This window comes from Nematolebias whitei, chromosome 2, assembly GCF_014905685.2.
Source record: "Nematolebias whitei isolate Nwh7 chromosome 2, NemWhi1, whole genome shotgun sequence".
Taxonomy (NCBI): domain Eukaryota; kingdom Metazoa; phylum Chordata; class Actinopteri; order Cyprinodontiformes; family Rivulidae; genus Nematolebias; species Nematolebias whitei.
In genome coordinates, this window is record NC_056499.1 from 6,350,491 (window position 1) to 6,357,076 (window position 6,586).

General features: G+C 40.2%; 1 protein-coding gene across 1 annotated transcript in view; it reads left to right on the forward strand.

Moving 5' to 3' along the window:
- Nucleotides 1–2,561: 2,561 nt before the first annotated feature.
- znf280d (zinc finger protein 280D) overlaps nt 2,562–6,586 on the forward strand; it is a 27,253-nt gene continuing 23,228 nt past the window's right edge. The window contains exon 1 of the mRNA XM_037696006.1: nt 2,562–2,722. The gene's annotated coding sequence lies outside the window, so the exon portion shown is untranslated. The remainder of the gene's footprint in view (nt 2,723–6,586) is intronic.

The window sequence follows — 6,586 nt, forward strand, 5'->3', positions numbered from 1 at the left end:
AGACTCAAACAGGTTTTCTTCCAGAATGGTCCTGTATTTGGCCCCATCCATCTTCCCATCAATTCTGACCATCTTCCCTGCTGATGAAAAGCAGGCCCAAACCATGATGCTGCCACCACCATGTTTGACAGTGGGGATGGTGTGTTCAGGGTGATGAGCTGTGTTGCTTTTACACCAAACATATAATTTTGCATTGTGGCCAAACAGTTCGATTTACCATATTTTCTGGCGTAAAAGTCACTTTGGAGTATAAGTTTCATTTATTATGCTTCATCGCTGACCCATCGCGTTTATTATGCATTTATTTGTTGGTCAAAACAGCTTCATTTTGTCTGGTGGCACGGTGACATCCATCCATCCATTTATCCATCCATCCATCCATCCATCCATCCATCCATCCATCCATCCATCCATCCATCCATCCATCGTGACCAGAGCCACTAGCTCTCCAGCATTCCTCCGCCTGCACCAGCTGAGTGAAGCTAACGGGCACGGGAGGACTCGCTGTTGCAGTTCTTCGAAATTTAAAGCGTCAGTCAAAAATTGCTTTATGAATATGGAAAAAAAAAAAAACGTATGTAAGTCGCTTCGGCGTATAAGTCACAGGACTGACAAATCTATGCAAATAACGGCGACTTATACGCCGGAAAATATGGTACATACAGAAGAAATTCATAACAGTGTGAAATAGCAAGTTGATAAAGACACGTTTAGCTTCAATTTGTCTATCCTAAGCTTACACAGATTTTAGACGAATCCAAAGATCCGGGTGAATATGTTGCTTGTGTTGACGAGCAGATCCTGAGTGTTCACACTGGGGTTATCAAGAGACATGAATGGGATGGTATCAATATATTTCAACCCATCTATGTGGTTTTATGTGTTTTTTTTATTTGTTTAATGTTGTGAAATTTTGTTTTTCCAAATTGTTCATAGATTCTGAACTCCTGCCTGAAAGCTGTTGAGAAAATGTCTAGCGACAAGGTCAGTAAATTTGAAGAATAGACATTTGTACCATGATATTTCTAAGTTTGGAGTGACAGCGTATAAATACTGAACGCGTAAAATCCATGCTCATGTGACAATAACAAGTATTGTAATGTCTTATAATGTTAATTAAGCATTAATCCAGTGCAAAATCCTTTTGCACGTTTTTAAATCTTAAAATGTCCAGAGTCTTAACTGGAGTTAGCAGGAGAGATCATACCTCGACAGTTTTAGCTTCTCTCCATTGGCTCCCTGTCAAATCCAGAACAGAATTAAAAATCTTACTTCTACCTACAAAGCTCTCAACAACTTGGCTCCATCTTATATTACAGATCTTATTGTTCCATATTTTCCCAACAGAGCACTTCGCTATGAGGCTGCAGGTTTACTCGCGATTCCTAGAGTTTCCAAAAACAGAATGGGAGGCAGAGCTTTCAGTTATCAGGCTCCTCTCTTGTGGAGCCAACTTCCAGTTTCTGTCCGTGAGGCTGACACACTGTCCAGTTTTAAGACTTTCCTTTTCGACAAATCCTATAGTTAGGGTTGACTTGGGTTTCCTGAGCTGTCCCTTAGTTATGCTGCTATAGGCTTAGACTGCAGGAGGACAAACTGACCACATCTTTTCACTCTGCTACTGTCTTTACTTACTCTGATCAATCTGTTTTGTATTTGTAATTATTTTGTTCTATCGTTCATGTGTTTTTGTCTTTCAGATGCACCTGCATCTATATCTGGACCTGCCAATTCTATGTTCGTCTGTCTCTCCTTCCTGTCCTCTCAAACCCAGCCGGTCAAAGCAGATGGCCGCTTGTCCTGAGCCTGGTTCTGCTGGAGGTTTCTTCCTTTTAAAATTGAGTTTTTCCTTTCCACTGTTGCCACTGTGCTTGCTCAGGATGGGAGACTGCAGCGAAGTAAAGATTCAACTTGTCTGCTGGATTCCTTAGATAGAGAACTTTACTAATTGGCTTTTCTATATATGTGAATGTTCCTGTAAAGTGCCCTGAGACAACCTTGTTGTGGTTTGGTGCTTTATAAGTAAACTGAATTGAACTGAGCGGTCTGCGGGTGGGTCCGCTTCGGAGTCCACTGCTATCTGGGTATTGATCTTATCAAATGTTTAAAATCCTCTAAAGACATCAAGGTGGACAGCTTCAGTTCCTGTTGCAATGTGTTCCAGGTTACAGGAGTAGGAAAAGGCCTTTTTGCCGAGTTCAATCCGCTCTGAGGGAACGCTGCAGGTAATGATGTCCTGAGAGCGCATGCTGTAACTGCACTGACGACGCAGCATGTGGGAGCCAGATAAAAGGTAGCAGACCGAGTGATTTTATGAAAATTAACCAGTGTGAGCCTACGTATGGTGACAACTGACAAATGAGTACGGAGTTATAGTCAGTTATGAATCTTAGCTACAGTCTAAGGACATGTAACATGTCCCTGAAGATGAGAAAAACTGGTCCTAGTAGTCCTGGAAAATCCTTCTTTTGTCCCAACAGGCCAGGTAAAAACCCGCCAGGGAACCTGGGAAACAGTCCGATCCCGGACATGTGATTGGTCCAGACACTCCGACTGTTTCCGCCGCCTCGCTCGGACCAGCCGGCCGTGCAGCTGCAAACCTTGTGTGTGTCGGGGCCACGGCGTTAGTATGTGACTACCATCGGGGTCAGACCACAGATCGTCCTGGAAGCAGAACTTCCGAAGGCTCCGTCCATGAGCCCAGAGACCGGGAGTGAAAGAGGTGAGCTGACAGTCAGATCCTGCAGAACACGTCTTTGTGTCAGACCTCCTCAGAAAGGATGCTAATGTTATGAAGCTATATGGTGGAGTATCTCCTTTCTGAGACGTAAGTACTTGTTGGTTTGGAAACCAAATGGTCGTCATGAAGATTTAAAGCCAGATTTCTGCGATAACATCAGAGCAGCAGAGAGGAGCCGCTCAAAGAGCAAAACAAAAGCCTGTTAGAGGAGAATACGGTTAGCATTAGCTTTCCGGCTGCTGAAAAGGCTGCAGGATAGCACACATCTGCTCGGCTTAAAGGTTACCAGCATAACAACTAGCGCCCTTAAAATGAGCTAATGTCTTCTAGTGATAGTTGAATTGTCAGGCTGTGGATTGCATCCAACAATAAAGTCTATTGCTTGTGTTGGATATTGCAAGAAGGGATTTGTAGCTTAGCTTAGCTAGCGTGAGGCTAATAATAGCATGGTCTTGGTTGCATTTTTCTCATCAAGCTGTTTTCTAACAAAAAAGGCTCTACTTGAATCCGAATTGATTTGTCGCACCAAAGCCTCAGTTTTAAAATATACAAATTAACCCCTAAGACAGTTTTGTTAGGAAAAGCTCAAGTTGTATGCCATCTGTAGAGGTTTGAACACAGCAATCAATGGAGTCGCCATCTTGGGATGCAGTTCTGCTGCTTTCTTCAAAAAGAGTCAGAAATTACCTTCAGCTGCAGCCAAACTTACAGGTGCTGGTCATGAAATTAGAACATCGTGAAAAAGTTTATTTGTTTCAGTAACTCCATTCAAAAAGTGAAACTTGTATATTATATTCATCCATTACACACAGACTGATATATTTCAAATGTTTATTTATTTTTAATGTTGATGATTATAACTGACAACTAATGAAAACCCCAAATTCAGTATCTCAGAAAATTAGAATATTGTGAAAAAGTTCAATATTGAAGACGCCTGGGGCCACACTCTAATCAGATAATTAACTCAAAACACCTGTAAAGGCCTTTAAATGGTCTCAGTCTAGTTCTGTAGCTACACAATCATGAGGAAGACGCTGACTTGACAGTTGTCCAAAAGACGACCTTTGACACTTTGCACAAGGAGGGCAAGATACAAAAGGTCATTGCTAAAGAGGCTGGCTGTTCACAGAGCTCTGTGTCCAAGCACATTAATAGAGAAACGAAGGGAAGCAAAAGATGTGGTAGAAAAAAGTGTACAAGCAATAGGGATAACTGCACCTTGGAGAGGATTGTGAAACAAAACCCATTCCAAAATGTGGGACAAAGAGTGGACTGCAGCTGGAGTCGGTGCTTCAAGAACCACCACGCACAGACGTATGCAAGACATCGGTTTCAGCTGTCGCATTCCTTGTATCAAGCCACTCTTGAACAAGAGGCAGCGTCAGAAGCGTCTCGCCTGGGACTGCTGCTGAGTGGTCCAACGTTATGTTCTCTGATGGAAGTAAATTTTGCATTTCCTTTGGAAATCAAGGTCCCAGAGTCTGGAGGAAGAGAGGAGAGACACAGAATCCATGTTGCTTGAGGTCCAGTGTCAAGTTTCCATAGTCAGTAATGGTTTTGGGTGCCATGTCATCTGCTGGTGTTGGTCCACTGTGTTTTCTGAGGTCCAAGGTCAACGCAGCCGTCTACCAGGAAGTTTTAGAGACTTCATGCTTCCTGCTGCTGACCAACTTTATGGAGATGCAGATTTAATTTTCCAACAGGACTTGACACCTGCACACGGTACCAAAGCTACCAGTACCTGGTTTATGGACCATGGTATCCCTGTTCTTAATTGGCCAGCAAACTCGCCTGACCTTAACCCCATATAATCTATGGAGTATTGTGAAGAAGAAGATGTGATACGTCAGACCCAACAATTGAGAAGAGCTGAAGACCACAGAGCAACCTGGGCTCTCAGAACACCTGAGCAGTGACACAGACTGATCGACTCCACGCCACGCTGCATTGCTGCAGTAATCCAGACAAAAGGAGCAACAACTAAGTATTGATGCTTGACCAACATTTCTAAAAATCCTTTTTTTTATTGGTCTTAAGTAATATTCTAATTTTCACACTGAATTTGGAGTTTTCATTATTTGTCAGTTATAATCATCAACATTAAAAGAAATAAACATTTGAAATATGTCGGTCTGTGTGTAATTAATTAATATAATATACAAGTTTCACTTTTTTGAAAGGAATTACTGAAATAAATCAACTTTTTCATGATCTTCTAATTTTATGACCGGCACCTGTAGATTCATACGTTATCCCTGAGATCTGGTAAATTATTATGGCTTAATGGACCTTGGGCTGTGTTGGGTAAAAATATGAAATTAAGTCCCATTGAATGAAGAAGACATCCTGGACTTTGTAGTGATGTCAGATTTGTGGAAATGGTGCCAACAGAACTTTTTTTTTTTTAAGAGGACCATTTCCTCTATTTTGTACAGTTTGGAGGTGAACATGTTTCTTTGATAGTTGATAGTTAGTCAACTAAGTTAATAGTCATTTAATCAACAGATTGTTGATTTATTTTTGGTAATGTTTACGCTTTCTATAAAAATTTGAGTCTTTTCTTTTTAGTAAAGTTTTTAGCCCTTTAAAATCTTATTTTATTCCAGGGAAATTAGGATTTACCAGTTCAGATGTTGCCACCTTCTTGTTTCAGGAATCAGTTATTCGACTGAAGCAGAAATAGTTTTACTCTGAATAGATTTGTTTTTAAAAATTAAACTTGGAGCTACCAGAAAATACCTCTACTTCTTCCATCATTTAAAATGCAACTCCATTGTGGTGGTTGAAATTTACCCACCACTTTAGGTTCAGCAATCTGGTTAAAACAAGCAAGAGACTGGTGCTTGAGTTGTATTAACACAGATTGACCATTTGTTTTTATTGAATCTAATTAAACTACACAAATCAGAGCGTGCTGCTGATTTTTAGATACAACCATACAACTTTCCCCATACATTAAAAGACACTTCAAAGTAATAACATTAAAACAAATGAGGTCGTTAAATTACTCCATTATTTTCTGAGATCAAACAGGTCCTGATGTCAATTACAACCAAAAACAATGTTCATTAAAAATAAAAGCATTTGAAAAAAATACAAAGATAAAACTTTGTGTTGCTTTCCAGATTTTAGGAACGTAAATTTATTTAGAAACATTTTAAGTATCGTCTTAATGGTTACCATCACATCAACTCAAGCATCAAACATATTAATTAAAATTAAATATATCTGTTTTATCTGCTGTGTGCTTGTTTTTAATAATTTGAGCTTGCTCACACAGAAAATTTCAATCATTTTTACTGACAGAGGAAGACAGTAAATCTGTGTGTGTAGTATGAAAATTATTGAACCTGTTCCCTGAAGTCAGCAGGGTTGGGTTCACTCATCTTCGCTGCACGGAGGAGAAGATGTAGATTTTGTTGTTGTTACACACCCAGAATTGTGTGTGAATAACTACTATTACTACCACTACTACTACTACTACCATTACTACCACTACTACTACCACTACTACTACTTCTATCATCACTACCACTACTACTATTACCACCACTACCACTACTACTACCACTACTACTACTACTTCTATCATCAATATCACTACTACTACTTCTATCATCTCTATCACTACCACTACTACTGCTGCTACTACTACTACTACCACCACTACTGCTACTACCACCACTACTGCTACTACCACTACTACTACTTCTATCATCACTATCACTACTACTACCACTACTACTACTTCTATCATCTCTATCACTACTACTACCACTACTACTACTACTATTAGTACTACTACTACCACTACTACTACCACCACTATCACTACTACTACCA